The 18,416-nt window shown below is 48.1% G+C and overlaps 1 protein-coding gene across 1 annotated transcript in view; it reads right to left on the bottom strand.

The window, feature by feature from the left end:
- Positions 1-15,452, bottom strand: part of Serpine2 (serpin family E member 2) — a 64,037-nt gene extending 48,585 nt beyond the window's left edge. The window contains exon 1 of the mRNA XM_028884103.2: positions 15,307-15,452. The gene's annotated coding sequence lies outside the window, so the exon portion shown is untranslated. The remainder of the gene's footprint in view (positions 1-15,306) is intronic.
- Between the last annotated feature and the right edge of the window lie 2,964 nt (positions 15,453-18,416).

The raw sequence follows: 18,416 nt of genomic DNA, 5'->3' as shown, positions 1-18,416 counted from the left end.
GACTGGGTTTGACCTGGTACTACAAGGGGTCAGGGAGAGACTTAGCCTCTTGATTCCAAGTCTTTCGTTACAAGGAATGTGTGAACGCATAAATCGGAATAGAGGAAAGAAGAGAAGGGTAAGAAGCATGGGGGGGGGGAGGCTAGGCTTGTGGTGGTTTGAGTGAGAATGGGCCCCACAGGCGCACATATTTGAATGTTTGGTTCCTCCAGTTGGTGGAACTGTTTGGGAAGGATTAGGAAGTGTGGGCATGTTGGAGGAGGTGTGTCACTGGGAACAGGACATGAGGTTTCCAAAGACTTGCCTTTCCCTCTCATTCCCAGTCTTCCCCTCTCTGCCTGCCACTTGTGAGCTATAAGCTCTCCGTACTGGCATGCCTTAGCTCCCCACCATGGGCTCCTAACCCTCAGAAACTGTCAGCCCCAAGTAAACACTTTCCTCTATAAGTTGACTCTGGTCATAGTGTTTTATCACAGCAAGAGAAAAAATAATTCTATATTTACAAGTCATCCTCACCATGAAACCAAAATAATTCTTCAAAGCTTGGAAACCGCCTGAAGTAATAGGAAGCATGGTTTCAAACTCAGTCTCCTCCCTTGGTTTGCCTCAAGCTCCCTTGCTAGAGTAGACGCTGACACCTTCTGAAGGCATCTAGGAGAGAGGCAACAAGAGGGCCAGTTAGCTACTTCCTATAAGATGTCTACATTCACTCAACACAAACGTGGGACGCAGACCAGAAGCATCATCTTTGCCTGCTTTCATAGACCCCATACCTGCTCAGTGACTCAGTTTCCCTGCTCTATACTGAGTGCTAACCCCTTTCCTCCACCCTCTACTTCAGAGAACTGCTGTGGTGAGAAGTGCTGACATAAACCTGAGAGCTTTGCCTCACAGGATTGACCACTTCTCTCTGCCAGATCCAAGCTATGGCAGGAGAGCAAGGTTTCTAAATAAAACAAACAAACAAACAAAAAACAAACCAAGAATTTAAAGTTCCCTTTCTCCATTTATCTAACTTCTGGAACAGATGGTGCACCAGGGAATGGGAAGGGTGGGCAGACTGGCTGGGCTTCTCCTCATAGTTACATGTCCAAAGAAGGATGACATCCAAGATGGGTGCAGTGGCGCACGCCTTTAATCCCAGCACTCAGGAGGCAGAGGCAGGCGGATCTCTGTGAGTTCAAGGCCAGCCTGGTCTACAGAGTGAGTTCCAGGAAAGGCGCAAAGCTACACAGAGACATCCTGTCTTGATAAAAAAAAAAAAAAAAAAAAACAAAACAAAACAAAACAAAAAACAAAAAACAAAAACAAAACTCCAAAAAACAAACAAAAAAATTAAGAAAGAAAGATGATAATCGGCAACAATGTAGAAAGTGGGTGGTTTCACTGGCGACTTACAAAGTTCCTATCAAGGACACAGCCTTGTTGACATGTCACATCACACATGAGATGTGCAGATGATATCTAACCCGACCATGTCACACAGCCAGAGAGATAGATATAAGGGAACATGTAAGGTATGTCTCCCTCAAGGCTGGCATTACCAGTGCTTCTTCCAGAAAATGCCACTTCGAAGCTTGGCCTGACTTTCCCTCCCAGCCATCCCAGATTCAGAGCTGAATGTCCAGTACACCCAACACCCCTCTCCAGACTGTTCAAGAAAGGGTCTCACTACTCCATTAACGGACTCCTCACTCCCAAGGGCGGATGACTATCGTGCAAACTCAGTTTCCAGTCTTCTCAGTGGGAAGATCCTCACTACCCTCACCAGTTTGGGTTAACCAGACTAAACAAACTTTGACTAAGACATGAGGTCACATGTACTGTGAGCTAGAAATAGCACTTTTCTTTCCACTCCCATCTTCCAAGAAGCATTTTATTTTGGCCTCTCCTCGGTCATCCTTCCGTACCTGCTATCATCATTTCTGTAGTTCCCAACTATGTTCCCAGGCACTGCAGCTCCTGACCAAGTGACATGTCATAGACACGGACCCTGAATTGTTGGCTTGGTTGCTATAAGAAGCCTCTGAGAGAGCATCAGTACAATTGCCCTCAGAGGCAAAAATATAATTATCTATGACCCCTAGGGCCGATGACTGACTGCGCTGATGTTATAAAGCGACCTTTAGTGGTCTTTTCCTTTGACAGTAGACAGGGCCTCAGCTGGGCTGGCAAATCTTATGTCAACTTGACACAGGCTGGCGTCATCAGAGAGAAGGGGACTCCAACTGAGAAAGTGCCTCCATAATATTAGCCTGCAGACAAGCCTGTACGGCATTTTCTTAACTAGTGATTGATGGAGGAGAGCCCAGCCCATTGTGGGTGGGACCACTTCTGGGCAGGTGGTGCTGGGTGATATAAGAAAAGCAGACTGAGCAAGCCATGGGGAGCAAGCCAGTAAGCAACACTCATCCATGGCCTCTGCATCATCCTGCTTCCAGGTTCCTGTCCTGTTTCAGTTCCTGCCCTCAGTGATGGAGTGTTACCTGGAAGTGTAGGCTGAAATAAACCCTGTCCTCCCAAGCTGTTTGGGCCATGGTGTTTTTATCACAGCAATAGTAACCAAGTAACCCAAGAAGGAGCTCAGCTAATCCATTTCCTCATCATTCCAGTCCCAGAGCTGAATGACATTTCTCGGCCTATGCTGAAGGTGCAAGTGAACTTCAGACTGAATACTTAGCACAAAGAGGGGAGATGACAGACGCTGATCCCAGGGCCTGGCCCATCATGCAATCCTTCTGAGCGTGCACACTGTTCCTCGTGCGCCTGCTCTTGTAACCATGCATACTGAATGGAAGTGCAAGCTTCCTATGAACAGCGGGTCACACTTTCCAAAGGCACCCACTAAAACTTTCATCTTTTGTGTGCAAGCTAATTTCTCCTCTGTAAAGGAGTTGTCTACCTGTCGTCAGCCACAGGGAGCCAAACCAACAATTCTTGGCTGAAACAAATCAATAAAAAAAAACCAAAGTTTATGGCAAATGGAATTTCACGGACATACAAGTCAAAGAAACAAAGACTACTACCCACAGGGCATCAAGACACCCACATTCATCAGCTATGTCCCCACCCTTCACCCGTGCATAGATTACCTCCCAGATATCCTTGTCACATTTAAGTCATTTCTCTGCATGACAGGTTTCACATGCGGGGGCTCCCCCCCCATGCCCCCCCAGCCAGCTGCCTAAGAACTGGCTATCACTGTACACATGTCACAGAGGGAATCCTGTCACTTGCCTGTATTTTTCAGTGGGGAGTCTGGGACCCTCATCTACAGAACCACAAGCTGCTGCAGACCACTTGGAGGATTTGGCAAGATCTTCCCAGCCCATGGGCTCATCGGGACATCAGTGGCTTCTCTGCCTCTCAAGATTACAGGCTACTTTTTTTTTTATACTCCTTTTATAAGAGATATAGGAGGGAGACACTCAACAGCCGCCTTCTCAACCATCCAAGCCACACTGACCACCAGCCAGTCTAACCTGTCCAATACCCCATTAGTGTCATTAATGATGGCAGCTTATGACTGACCTGGTGAAGGACTAGGGGCAGGGTGGAGGTCATAGGATCAAGTCTGCTCTGGTGAAGGACTACTGATCATGCCAGTGCAAGATGATAAAGAGCAAAACAACTCCCTGGAAACTGGACTGTCACTTTTGAGCATGGGCATGTGTGCGTGTCCGTGTGGTGTACATGAGCACGCGTGCAGCTGTGGAACGCCAGGTGTCTTCCTCTATTGCTTGCAATCTGACTTTTTTTTTTTTTTTTTTTTTTTTTTTTTTTTTTTTTTTTTAGCACAGAGTCTCTTAGTGAACCTGGACCTTAATCGCTTCCAGCTAGCCCCAAGGATCTGCCTATTTGCCTCCCCACTTCTGGGACGAGAGACACACACTGCAGATTTTACATGAACACTGGGGATCCGGACTCAGGTTCTTGGACTCGTGCAGCCAACACTTTAGTACTGAGCTCCTTCCCTGTAGCTTTTGTACCCTCTAAAGAAGCTGTTCTCAACCTGTGGGTCACAGCCCTTTCGGGGGTTGAACGATGCTTTCACAAGGGACACATATCAGACATCCTACATACTGGATATTTACACTATGGTTCAGAACAGCAGCAAAATTACAGTTACGAAGAAGCAACGAAAAATAATTTTGTGGTTGGGGGTCACCACACCGTGAGGAACTGTGAAGGACCGCAGCATGAGGAAGGTGGAGAACACTGATCTAGAACACTATGGGGTTGCTGCCCTTCAAGATAACTGGGCTGGGTTATCTTGAACATAGACATGCTCTCAACACAAGTGGCTGAGAATCTTCAAGGTGACGCCTGTCCTGTCTCTATACCTGGGTGCCTCCAGGTAACTATTACTGAGTAGGCGCTCAAAGCCCAGCTCTCAAATTGAATTTCACCCCGATGACAGGACAGTCATTCAATTTCTGGATGTCATGAGAGGGGCACACCCATCAAGAGCCCATTTGTAGAATGTCTTCCACTCCCAAGACAGAATCCTCATCAGGATGATGGGAGTGAATCCAGACAGGAGGAGACATGAGTTGGCCACACATTTCTAGGGAATGGATGGGATAGCCCACAAGTAAAGGGTCCAGTCAGGGGTAGGGGGATGCAGGGCAGCCTGTTGCAAAACTGTACCCAGACTTGACATCCTGAAAGCAACGGGTGACAGTAATCAGGAAGGGGGAGTTCTGTCACAGCTCTGACCACGATGTGGATATAAGTCCCGGGATTTTCTAGCTCCTTCGGTGTGAAATGGGACAGACACAATCCCTCTCTAAGAAAGAGGAAAACACCTCACCATGTGTATTTCCCACCTGTGGACATGGAGCACAGACAGGCGAACAGTTGACATTGGCTACACACAGCAAATGCAGGTGGAGTTGGGATTTAAACCCGAGTCCTTCTGACTCCCAAGGTGACTCCCTGCCCATCAAGGTCAAGACCTTTTTATCTGAGCTGCCTTGCCTTGTTGCTCGGGCACTGCAAACAGTGATTCAGAACAAAACGTTTCCTCCATGGGGACCCGTGGTTCCAGACTCTCTCCCATCCATGAGCGTCTGAGCGAGTTGCTCCGCACACCTGCGTCTCATGATTTCTCACTGTAAACTATGACCCACTGCCCTTACTGTAAGTGTTGCTAAGACTCATCAAAATCAAGTATAAAATGTGCTTAACAGCAATTGACCTACGGATTATCTGTAATTTTTCAATTCCTTCTTTGCCTTGGAACTTCTTTTCAGCTCCTCGATACCAGGTACAGTAAAAGGAATGCAGAAGGCCAAGACAGGATGTGGGTCCTCACAGGCCAGATAAGACACCCACAACCAGACAAAAAAGGATGGGCAGGAAAACATAACCTAATCATCATACACGCAAAATGTGGACTTACCTTGCACAAAGAAATTTTAGTCAAATAAGCGACGCATACCTGTAGGAACAACTGTATTTTCAGCCCTTTGACTATGCTGAATTAATTAACATTTACATGATCAGCACTTTGAAATTCAGAGTTTACCACCCTGTTGCACAAGAATAGGTTTATTATGCACATCTGAGCATCTTTGGCCAATCTTCTAAATGGCTATCTTAACTCACATGTCATATTAAGAAACTAACCTAGATTTGGCAGAAAGTGATGTCAATCTCTTAGTGAGTTAATTTCAGAAAGAAAATCCGAGTCTTTAGAAAGGAAGCCCTTTTATAATTAAGTTATCCACCACGCCAAATCTCCATTGGCAGCACCAGCTCAGGTGCAGGCACATACTCAGAGCATTGTATTAAGTCTCAAGTGGCTAAGTTCCAGGAAAATCCTAAGACAACTCTATCAACTACAGCGGAAAATACATGTCTGACCTGGGAATACATGCAAGTTAAACATTCTTAGAATTCTTGTATAATTAGGGAATCCAATCATACTTAAATGAACGAGTGTTCCAAATACATTCAGCATATCTTTAAAGCAGTCGTTTCTGAGTTGGGGACATGGTCCTGGGTCAAGTGTTTGCCACAGAAGTGTGAGGACCAGAGTTCAGATGCCCAGGACTCTCTTCAAAGTCTTGGGAGAGGTAGTCCATGTGCAATCTCAGCATTCACTCAGGATGCACACATAGAGCATCCCTGGGACAAACTGGCTAGCAAGAAGAGCCACAGTCAGGTTCAGCGAGAGACCTCACCTCAACAAAGTAGGGAGAAACAGAGGAAGACACTTCTGTTGTTTTGAGGCTGATCACAGGGAGTGTTGCCTATTCGGTGTCACAGGATGGGAGACTGACTATAAAGGGTACCAATACACAGAGCAACTCACCAGGTCTGAGACACACAGAATAGGAATCTTGGGGAAGCCAAACACTCACCTATCTCACTATGGCAAATACAATCCAGAACTATGACCATGGCCACCTCTTGTCCTGTTAGACTCCATTCCTACCACTATGCACAACCTCTACATAAGATACACTCTCCACTCTATGCCCACAATACTCAAGAGGTGAGTACCTTCATGCTCAACTCACAGACAAAGCTGGGCCTTAGGAAACCTTAGAAACCTGGCTATGTTCTCCTGCTTGCAACTGATGGGATCTAGATTCAAACCAAAGTCTATGAGGCTCCAAATCTAGAGGAGGAGGAAGATGAGGACCAGGAGGAGAAGGAGCAGAGGAAGGGAGGAGGGGAAATCTCTGCTATATAAAAGTGACAAGCTTTGAATAAAGTATAAACTTTACAAAAAGAAAAGTTAAATCCCAAATAGAGTTGAATTTAAAAATCAGGTTACACTCGTTCTTGGTTCTGTGGAATTTTATCCAGCTCAGTCTACGTTGGCTCTTAGGACTGTGTGAAATGCATTCTCCATCCAAAGGTCAGCACTAATTTTAGACTCCAGTTGGGGGCGGGGGAAGGGGGAGGTATGTCTAAGGACCAAACTGGGAGGCCAAATGTTAACAAAAGTAAACACGTTACTTCAAACAACAGAAAAGTGTTGGCCTACTCCTCCCTCATGCACTTGGGCTATCATGCTATCATGGAAAAGGCAGTGACTTGGAAGGAAGGGTGGGATTGGGCAGATTTTCTTTTTGAGAAGACATAAACACTGCTGAGGAGTGATGGAAGTCTTGGTGATCTGTGCTGCCAGCTCATAGCTCACAAACTTAGACCTAACTCCGTCACGATAAACAGGCTGTATAACCATGGACACACTGGCTTTTCCAGCCTTCTTTCACAACTGTATGAGTAGAAGAGCTATTAGCTCTTATTCTAGAGGTAGGCAGCAAGTTCAAGGAGCACGCAGAAGTCTCTGTCACCGGAAGATAATTTATGAGCTTAGCACACCTCACCCCAGCATGACCCACATCATGGAACACCTGACCAGATCCAACCACTCATAAAAGCCCCATTCTCATAACCGCAGCCATTGGTGCAGACAAAGGCAAGTGACCAGAACTGAGCCAATCAGATTTCTTCCCAGTGTTCCCCCTGCCCTTCAACTGGAATTGGCAAGAAAGCCCCTTCCCTCTTTATCACGGTGCTCTAGGGAGATAAGCCTGGAGCTAGTTACAATCCTGGTCTTCGAGGAAAGGAAGAGAGAAGGGGTATCAAGAGACCAAAGGGAAGAGGTGACCCTCAAGGCCCTGAGTCTCTGCTTCCCATTTCAGAGCCAGATCTCAGGGTCAGCAAGCGAAGGGCAAGAGCTCCTTATGGAACACATTTCTGCTGGGGTTGTTTTGATTAGGGTTTTGCCCTGTAAGGGAAAGGTAATGCAGGTGTTAATAGCTTTTTATATGATCCAAACAGAGACTAAATCCTCAATAAAGGAACTTCTCAGGTCGATCTGTATTCAGAATATGAAGGAAAACAAACAAACAAATAAAAACTAAACTAACAACAACAACAACAAAACCCAAATGCTATCAGCAAGCATCTCTATTATTCCTAGGGGCCCCTTCTGGAAGGAAGGTGTCACTTGCCTTTTACATGCTTTTAAATCTCTTGTCTGGTGGTTTGCTAAGGCTCCAACTCAGGATGCACAAGCCTTCTGCCACACACAGAGCTGCACCTTACTCAACCCAAGTGGGTTTTGTGTTTGCTAGAAACGCTCTTGCTACCCATATCTTTTTTCCCGGATTTTGCCTATAAAAACAGGTGATTATTTTTGTTATAGCTGGATGTGTTGGCGGCATTCTACAGAGGGGGATGGGCAGAAGGGTGGCGGGGCCCTGATGCTATGTTTGGTATTACTCTCAAGAGAAATGCCTTAAGTCACCAAAACCCTCATATGGTGCTGTCAGGGAGCATGGAGGGAAAGGTGTAAAAACCAAGCGTATCTACCAAGGTTTACAGCCACAACAAGAGATGCCTGCAGCCTTTTCAGAGAGAGAGGGGGTGGGGTGGGAGGAAGGGAGCTTTAATGTTAAAATTTTGTCTACATTTTCTTTCTTCTAAGGATCAGTTGATAAGAGGAGAATGGCACAGTGGATTCCTATTTTATCTTCTGAAGGAGAGGTTGAGTACAAGGTCAAGCAGTAGCATGGGTCTGGGTGTTCCTGATATGATCATGAACTAGGATGTCTACCCAACCTTGAGAGACATCCAGACATGAAATGGAGGATATGTTTATCAAAATACACCAACAGGATTACAAAACAGGAGATTGCGCAGGCTTGGTGGCCATTCTTGCCCCCCACCCCCCATCCAAAAAAAAGAAAGGGATTCAGTAGGGATGCTGACTTCTCCAGCCTGGGCTTAAATCCAAACCTAGAAATCAAACAGTAAAATAAAGCAAGGCCCTGTGGGCTACGTAAAAGACCCAGCCTACTCAGTAGAAGATGGTGGTTCTCTAAAGAATAATAAAATAGTAGTAAGCTTTCAGCATCCTTAGACAAATTGTGAACATACCGATAAGAAAGAACCTTAAGATGCAGTTTACTGTGCTTGACTCCATTTAGTTCCCAAGGATATATTTTTTTTAACCAACATTGATTTCCACCTCAGGCATGCAATCTATTCATGAAGAAAGATGGTTTGGAAGTGAAGACTGAGAACATTTATATATGGGGAACGGGCTCACAAAGAAGATCCAAGCATAGGGTCCTAATTCATTTAACAATTTCATAACTGCCTCCGAGTAGAAACATCAACTAAATCTTCCCCTTGGCCCATGGTGCTATTTCTACGTTCTAATGCTAAATGACTTCACAGGATTATAAAAGAAAGAGATGGACGGGAACGTCGTGGTATGTAAGCACAGAATAATGCACTCAAGGAAAAAAGTCATCTAGACTTGATATTTATGAGAAAGCTAGATTAGAAAGGAAAGCCAAGAAGTTATAGATTTTTTTTAAATCTATAAGATATTTAATAAGAAACCGTGAACACCATTTATTTCTGTGATATCCACTGTATACAGAGGGAAACCGAGTTCTACATGGTTATACACTGTCAGCAACACAGCCCAGATCCTCTCCAGTCCAGGGTCCTTTTCACCAAATTTGGCTGCAGAGAGCCAGCACCATGACAAAATAAACAAAATAAACAAACAGGAAAACCAATGTCATTAAGAAGGTACACACCAGGGACTGGAGAGATGGCTCAGTGGTTAAGAGCACTGGCTGCTCTTCCAGAGGACCCGGGTTCAATTCCCAGCATCCACATGGCAGCTCACAACTGTCTGTAACTCCAGTTCCAGGAGATCTGACACCTCACACCAATGCACATAAAATAAAATTAAATAAATTAAAAAAAAAAAAAAAGAAGGTATACACCATCATCACCAAGTACACCACGGTCCACATTGCATCATCCCTCCTGACACAAGCCACGAGAGGCAAAGTGCAGCCCAGCCAGCGGATCTCAAGGAAGACAGTAGTAGGCTGAGAAAGGTCAGGGGGATCCTCCAAGTGGTCACAGGCAGAGAAGCACTTTTGGTACTACTGCCTTTGTTTCCTAATGTTCTACCTCAAAACATGTGGTCGCTCAGAACATTTTCTAAAAAAGTGAAAGCAGGAGTGCTTGCCAAGCAGGCACAAGAACCCAAGTTCAATCCCCAGAGCACATTTTTTTTTTTTTTTAAATGTCAGGCATGGTGGTATACACTTGGAATCCCAGTTAGGGAAGCAGAGACAAGAGGATGGATCCCCAGGGTTCTCTGGCCAGGCAGCCTTGCCTAATTGGTGAGTTCCAGACTCTCAAAGAGCAAGGTGGCTACCACCGAAGAAACATCTGAGGTTGTCCTCTGGCCATCACACCCAAAAGTCCACATACATATCCACCTATCCACACAGAGAAGAATGAAAACGTATGTTAAAAGTAGAAGTACCATAACCTGAAGTTGAGGTTATTTTTTAAAGAGTTCCCCTTTGAGCCTGAAATACAGCCCCTTTTCCACACAGAATATGAACCAGACTTATGAAAAAAAAATGGTGACAGTTTAGTTCGCACATTAGCTTGCAAATAAAATTAAAACAAGGACAGGTAAAGCCTTTGACTATAAGGCGGCAGCTGCCACCACAGAGGTGTGTACGCACTGTGTGTGTGTGTGTGTGTGTGTGTGTGTGTGTGTGGTGTGTATACCACATGTGCATGTGTGTAACCAAGAGCTGGAAGCAGTGATTATCAGCAATGGCTTTGGGAACAGAAGATAACTAGACCTGGGTTTGGAAAAAAGTGAAATTATCCAGACAGTGAGCATGGAAGAAAAATAGTAGGCAAAGGTACCACAAGACCGAGGCAGGGAGATACAGTGCAGCATCCTGTATGTGGACCCCATGGAGCCCAGTGTAGAAGAAACAACCTTCCAGAAGAGGACATGGCAGGGAGGCAGGAAGGGTAGAGGAGAGCACAGATGGGGTCAGGTCACTGGACAGCCACCAGCCTGATGAGTTCCTGATATGTTATGGAAAGTTCCCTGAGCACCATAGACACTGGCTGGGGGGGCGGGCAGTGGAAGGTCTGCATGACTCTGGGAACTACATACCTCTGGGACTGTGCCTTCATACTTATAGTCTCCTCACTACTACTGCCTGGGATGTGAGTTGACCAAACCCTATCCTCCTATTGGAGCGTGTGTGTGTGTGTGTGTGTGTGTGTGTGTGTGTGTGTGTGTGTAGGGAGGTACGTGGAGTTGAGAAAGGAGTGAGGTATGTGGAAACAGCAGAGGCTGCAGTCTGGACACAGGTAAGGTAATACCAGAATTCTGTATGAGCCACAGCGAAAGCGTTCTGAGACGCTCAGGGACAACCTTGCAGAAGGACCACTGAGCCGTCACCTTCCAACCTGAAGAATCTCCTGACTCTACACCGCCCCTCCAGAGTGGTGGTTAACTCCACACCAAGAGGGAGGTACTGGATTATGTCAGGAGGGATGCAGGCAGGTGGAGGGAGCCTGCAGAGATCTGAGACAGACAGATAGGATGCAGAGCTCTCGGTGCAGGCAACTTGCAGTAGCCCCCCAGGACTCCCAGGCTGCCGACAGCTGCCCCAGCCCACAGTTCCTAACTCTAAAGCCACAAAGCTGATGTCAAGGAGGGGGTCACAGGTCCACAGGGACCAGAAAGCAGCTATCCTCCATCATGGACAAGTGCAAGGAGATTAGCACCCACCGAGGGTTTCCACATTGATGCTCCACGCCTTCTGCCTTTTAAGGGAAGCAATAAACCCAAGGTTATCTCCAAGTACTAATCTCCAGAACTAATCTAAATATTAGCTAATTTTTCTGTACATTTCACTCAGGCCAATATATGTCGGCCAGCTAAAAGCGGTGCACTGGCCACCATTTTGTCGTTTCTACACACAAAGGGAAAACAGAGGCAAGCTCATGGGCTCACACAGCACACAGAAGCAACGGGACTGTGACTGGTCAGAGCAGAATATACAGAAATTAGGCATTACTGGAGGCTCCCGCTTGTATACCTTGGGGAATTATATAGCCATTAAGAAAAAAGATAAAAACTTTGGCTAATGAGGGACATATGGGGTGGGCATAAAAGCTAAAGTCAGGGCTGATGAGATAGATAACTTCGTTAGATCAGCGGTTCTCAACCTGTGGGTCCCATATCAGAGACCCTACATAGCAGATATTTACATTACGATCCATAACAGTAGCAAAACTACAGTTATGAGGTCGCAACAAAGTGGCGCCACCACAACATGAGGCACAGTATTAAAAGGTCCACAGCATTAGGAAGGTTGAGAACCACTGGCTTAGGTGATAAAGCGCTTGCCACCCAAGCACAGGTACAGGTAGGTATGTGAGCTCAATCCTCGGACCAATATTAAAAAAATAAAGAGCATGGTGTTACTTATAATCCCAGGGCTGAGAAAGCGGAGACAAGAGGATCCCTCAGGCTCATCGGCCAGCCTGGTCTGCTGTGGAGCTCCAAGCCAGTGAGAAGCCTTATCTCAACACAAAACAAACAAAAACAAGATGAACTGTGCAAGCATGTAAATGCATACATGTATACCTGCATACAACGAGCAAACATATAAAGTCAGTCTCAGATCTCCAAGCTGGCAACTAGTGGAAATATACGACAACGCTCTTAGCTCGGACGGCAACCTGGGACTCACTTCCTAATGGTGACAAGTGAAACTGGGAAAATGGTTCAGCCAAAGACTCTACGGATAGCGTTCCTGAGGGAGAGGCAGGGTATTGGGAAACCACAGAAAGGAGAAGAGATGACGGAAGGGAGGAAAGCTGGAGAAAGGCATGGAAGAAAGTGTCTGGTGTCAAATGCCAGAGGCCAGCTGGGCACCCAGGAGATGGCAGAGGCCAGCTGGGCACCCAGGAGACGGCTCATAGAGGAAATCATAGGCTCTTCTGTTCTGGGGACACTCGCAGGGCCTGCGAAGAAGAGAAACTGGGAAGTGGCAACTAATTTAAGAATCTGGTGACTACCAGGGGAAAGGTGAAAAGGCCAGAACAGGGGAAGTTAGAGCACTGCAAAATTCCTGCTGAAGGACAATGGGGCTTGTAGCAAGAATGAACAGACGGAGAGAGAGAGGGGTAAGATTCCTCAGCAGAGGGAGGCTTGGGATTCAGGACACAGCTGGGGACATTACTCACTGACACAAGGAGCCTTTTCTCTCCTCTTCTGCAAATTCCCAGCTCAACTTGATTATTTTCTCTGCCATTCTACCCCACAGTATTTACCATAGGTATGCTTTTCTGTCTGTTTTTTTCCCCCCTGTAAGAATGATAATCCTAGGAATGCAAGGACCTGCTATATTTAGCAAAGGTGGAAAATGTCGAAAGAAAAACGTTAAGGCACACACAGGCCTGGGGAGACTGAGCAGACGGGTGGGTAAATATGGAAATGCTTACAGGGTGGCACAGAGGTACCACATGGGACAAGTCTGGTGGCCTTTACTTTCTGAGGAGCATGGTCTCAGTTCTACAGGGTCATTAGGTCATCTGTAGAACCTGAAGCATGGAAGGCCCCTGAAAATCCTTTGTGTTGAAGACTCCCAATGGGAGAGCCAGTTTGTAGCCTGGGGAAGTAGGAGGAGCTTATGGTTTAAAGATAATGAAGTGTGTGTGTGTGTGTGTGTGTGTGTGTGTGTGTGTGTGTGTGTGTGTGTGTTGTTTTTAAGACAGGTCTTTCTATGAGCCCTGGCTGACCTGGAGCTCACTATGTTGATCAGGCTCACAGCAACCCTGCTTCAGCCTCCCAGGGGCTGGGATTTTGAGCATATACTACTATGCCCGGCAGATGCCGGGTTTCTGACAGAGGCGGAGCACCTGCAGGTGAGGGCAAGTCTCGAACATGTTTAGAGGACTGAGTGAATGGAGTGGGTGGAAACCACTGGACTTGAGATGGCCCTGGAATTGAGCCTGCAGCATCACTGCCACAGGAGGAAGAAATGGCCCAAGTCCCCAACCATGTGGGAGAGGAACCGCTACAAGAGGGCAGCAACATGGAACGGGACCAGGAGCCTGGTCAGGTCATCATCTCGCTTCCAATTCTACCATCTTCAGCCATCTCTGACCACTGTCAAATCATCTATGTGTGAAGCTGAAAACTAACATCCTTTGGAGAGCCAGTAATTTCTGTCTTTTCAAAACTGTGCTAATATGTCAAGTTCATGGGGGGGGGGGGTGGTTCCTGCATAGATTTTGTTGGGGATCTCCAGAAAAGAAAGATGACATCGTCTCATGACCTTCAGGCGTCACCCTTCCCCCGAACGAAATGTTCAAACACTATTTTGAAAAACAGCCAAAACTCGAGAGTTGATGGAAGCATTATTGGTCGCATGTCTCTTGAGAATTTTTTTTTTTTTTTTTTGCTTAAATGTTGCAAACAGCGTATAATTCCTGCTTTAGAGCCACAGAAAGTGTTGAAAGGACCTTCAATTTCTAAGTGTGCTTTAGATACACAAATCAGTAAAGCTGCCATTTCTCCCAGTTATCTGTATTCCCACTCCGATACAAAATCTCCCACGGTACAAAACTATCAGATCAATTGTTCCAGAAGAGTTCAGAGAAGTAAACGGCTTCCTAGCTTGAAAGAGAAAGTCAAACCTTCAAACACCTTTTTATGTTGACGCTAAATATAAGAACGTTCTTTGCAAAGTAGTCAAAGCAAGATCCAGCCGCGTTTGGAGATTTCTCAAGAGAGACACGCGGAGATTCTGTTTTGTTCATTAAAACACTAAAAATCCTCAACAGTACCTTCTCTAATACCTGAAGGTGGAGTGCTGTCTTATGTAATAGCAGCTTTCCCTCTGCTCATCTTGGGGGCAAATTAAATACCGAATTCCGCCCAGGATTTCTGAGTACTTTCACCTTACCTGGAGTCACTCAGCGGCCTCGCAATACCCTGGTCTACAGTTGATGGAAATAAATAATATATAGCAAAGAGCTGCTACTGCATAGTATGGATAAGCCTGTTGCAAAGGCCAGTGTGAACTGAAGCTCTCCTCTAAATCGCTGCTCACCTCCACGCTGCTGAGGCAAAGGTAACCAGTGAAAGTGGGTCTCCTGGTCCCTGTCCCGGGCGCGCACAAGCAAAGTGCGGGGTCGATGATAGCCCTGAGTGGCCCGACGCCTCAGGTTCAGGGTCACGGTTTGCAGCCCTCCAAGACCCACCGCAGCCACGCCGAGCTCGGCGAGCGGCTCCCTCCATCTCGAGCACACCTGGGCGCCCCAGCCCTCGGGGATAGGGGACGCGGGAGCCCGGCGCGCTCGCAGCAGTGGCCCCGGCGGCCCGAGAAAGTTCCCGCCCCGGCGCCCGGTTGCGGCGCAGCCCCGGGGACGGTCCCCGGCTCCCCTCCCAGCGGCGGGGACCGCGCAGCCGGTACTCACCCGTCCTCGCTTGGATCCCCAGGTGGCGGTCGGAGCCCGGAGGGAGGACAGCGCAGCGGCGGGGGTAGGGGGGGACAGGCGGCGGGGACGCGTGCAGCCCGCGCTCCCGTGCAACCACAGCACTAGCCGGCCGGGCTGCGCGGGGGCTTTATCGCCGCCGCCGCCGCCGCCCCCGCCCCTTCCTGCCTCCCCCGCCCCCGGCCCGCCCCGCCCCGCCTTCCCGCCGCCGCCGCCGCCTTTGTGTGGCAGCCGGCCGCAGCGTCCCTCCACCGCAGGGGACTCCAGGACGCCCCCCCTGCCGGACCCGCGGCGGCCGGATGCTGCCCCCTCGAGGAGGCGGGGGTTGGGGGGGAGCGGTGTCCGAGTCCCCAGAAAGCGCCGGCCAGACGCGCCCGGCCCGAGGTGCGGCGCCAACCCCGGGGTCGAGCCGCACGTGGGTCGTCCAGATGGGCATGTGGGGGAGTGAGTGGGCGACACCGAAACCAGTGGTGTGTCCCTGGGACTTAGAGAGAGCAGGGGCGCCCCGCGTCAGTGTACGATCCTGCAGGTGATGGGGATAACCGTGCCAGGACTTGGAGGTCTAGAACAGGTCCTCCCTTCAGGTGCCCCAGAGCCAACTTATCCCTGCTCAGAGGATGAGCTAGCTATGGGGCTCCTAGGTACATGACAAGCAAGGGCATCCAGAGAACTGGGCCCTTGCTTGTGGTGACAGCATGAGGCACGCGCAAAGCTCTGGGAATCCAGGTCTTCTGAACCTGCACCTTCTGCTCATGAGACCTTTGGAGTAGGAAACTGCTGCAGACCCGAGGCCAGCAACAGATGGTTGTCCTGCTCCGTGGTCCATCACCTGGGTCTCCCTTTCTGCCTTTTTCAGGCCTCCTTTGCTCAAGTCGGGTTTGTGGGGGCCCAACTTTCATGGTCATTTCTGTTGCCTTGGGTGCAACACCCTCCTCCGGCAGGCCCCACGTTTGGCCCCTGCGAGGAAGAAAGGCGGTCAATCTCCCTAGGGCCGTGAGATAAACTGCACCCACTGTTAGAGCAACTCAGATCGCCCTGCAGCCACACTGGTGTGCCTGTATCCTTGCTAGACTCTGTGTGTGTGTGTGTGTGTGTGTGTGTGTGTGTGTGTCTCACAGTTCCTCTTGTAGGGACACATGCTATGGGAGGTTTGTCCCCCACCCCCACCCCAAATGAGGAAACACAATCACACTCACAAAAAGAAAACCTTCCATTGCTCTACAGCCATGACAGTTTACAAATCCCATTTTTCTTGTTCCCTCTGTCCCAAATGCTCCTGAGAGGCTGCCCATGCATTCTGCAGGTCACAAGTTACACCTTATCCCCTCCTCGGGGAAGCCTTTCTGGACTACTGAGTTAAAGTCACTTCCTGCCCTCTCCGTTTCTTCATAAACCTCATTAGGATTTGATTTTTTTTTTTTTAACCCTTCCCTATTTGCTTCTTGCTACGTTTCCTCTGTCCCTCCTCAGGACATGTCACCAGAGAGCAGCAGAGAGAGACCAGCTTCACACGGTTCCCAGCTCAGGGTATCCTCTGTGCCTAGGGGGGGTCATTCCACACACAGCAATGGCTCAGATATGTGTGTAGATAGGATACAGAGATGCAAGGAGACTTTCAGAGGCCGTAATGACAGGGTTGCAGCTGAGTTTGCCTGGGAGGGTGGGCTGTGGATAGGCAGAATTCAGATGGGGTCTGGTGGGGAGGCGAGAGAAGACAGCCCGGAGAGAAGCAGCGCACCCCCACCCCCACCCCACCCCCATTTGAAAAATCCAAGAGCTGCTTTCCAGATGGGGGCGTCAGGGCCTGGGATCGTAGCTAGGGAGTAGAGTGCTTACTCAGGTAGGTGCACAAGACCCTGGTGTGTGTACCAAGTGCTGTGTGTGTGGGGGCGTAGTGGGGGTGGGGGCGTGTAAGAAACTACTAGAGAAACTACTAGAAGAAGTATGAGTGAAGACAGATAAGCAAAGCTCGCTGAGTCCTCCGCGTCCACACTTGGACCACACTGTCTTCACATTGACGTTGCCAACTGAGGTGGTTTTAGGTGTGCGGTGGAGATCCCTGTACTTGTTGCCCGGTTTTTCTCAGGGGTGACGTTTTGCAAAGCCGTTTCGTAATACCACTCTCAGGATGTTAATACGGGAGACGGTGGTTCGTATCTCAAACACTACTTCCCGTTGTATACTTTTCCTCCAGTTAACTGTTTTGAGAGAAATGCACAAACACTGAAGGATTTGAGTGTCTTGTAATGCAGCTAACGTCTCCAAAGAGGAAAAACCTATTTTCCCAGTTAGAGCATAAAGAGGATCTAGATCAGCAGTTCTCAACCTGTGGGGTCATGACCCCTTTGGGGGACAATGACCCTTTCATAGGGGGTCACATGTCAGATATCCTACATATCAGATATGTACATTATCACATTTTGCTACTGACCCATAACAGTAGCAAAATTACAGTTATGAGTAGTAAAGAAAATGATAATATGGTTCCTCACTACATGAGGAACTGTATTAAAGGGTCGCAGCATCAGGAAGGTTGAGAACCACTGGTCAAGATTCTTCATCTATCAAGAATGTTATTCAGGAGTCTTTAGGAGGTGCCTCTTTTGTTTACATTTTTACGACTGCCGTTCACTTCCCTATTCTCCCCAGGAGTGTGGAAGAAGCATTTTAAGCAATACTGTCCCTGACTTGTCATTTCTGAAGTCAGACAGGATGCAGTGTTAACCAACACACTAAAGTAAGCCCAGCCATGGATGCTTCTCTCTCCTTGGCCATTGGATGAGATGGATTGCGAACTTCCCCCCAGAGGAAAGGATTCGAAACAAAGCCTCATTCTACCAGCGCGATCTGCTAGGAATACCAACGACATTGGTTACTGAGGGTGCGTGGCTGGCGTTGGCCTGCCTTCCCCGTGCTCACAAGGCAGGACAACAGCAAAGACCCGGGAACACCTTCCATGCCACTCACACCATCAGACACTTGGCCATCCATCATCGGTGCGAAGGTCCAGAGATGGCGTGGGCCCTACCTCTGTTGGAGGACTCCAACTGCGGATCTTCCTCCCAGCATCTGACCCTTCTTGCAAGTCCATT

The sequence above is a fragment of the Peromyscus leucopus genome, chromosome 13 (assembly GCF_004664715.2).
Source record: "Peromyscus leucopus breed LL Stock chromosome 13, UCI_PerLeu_2.1, whole genome shotgun sequence".
NCBI classification, from domain to species: Eukaryota; Metazoa; Chordata; class Mammalia; order Rodentia; family Cricetidae; genus Peromyscus; species Peromyscus leucopus.
This window is presented reverse-complemented; position numbering and strand designations above follow the sequence as displayed.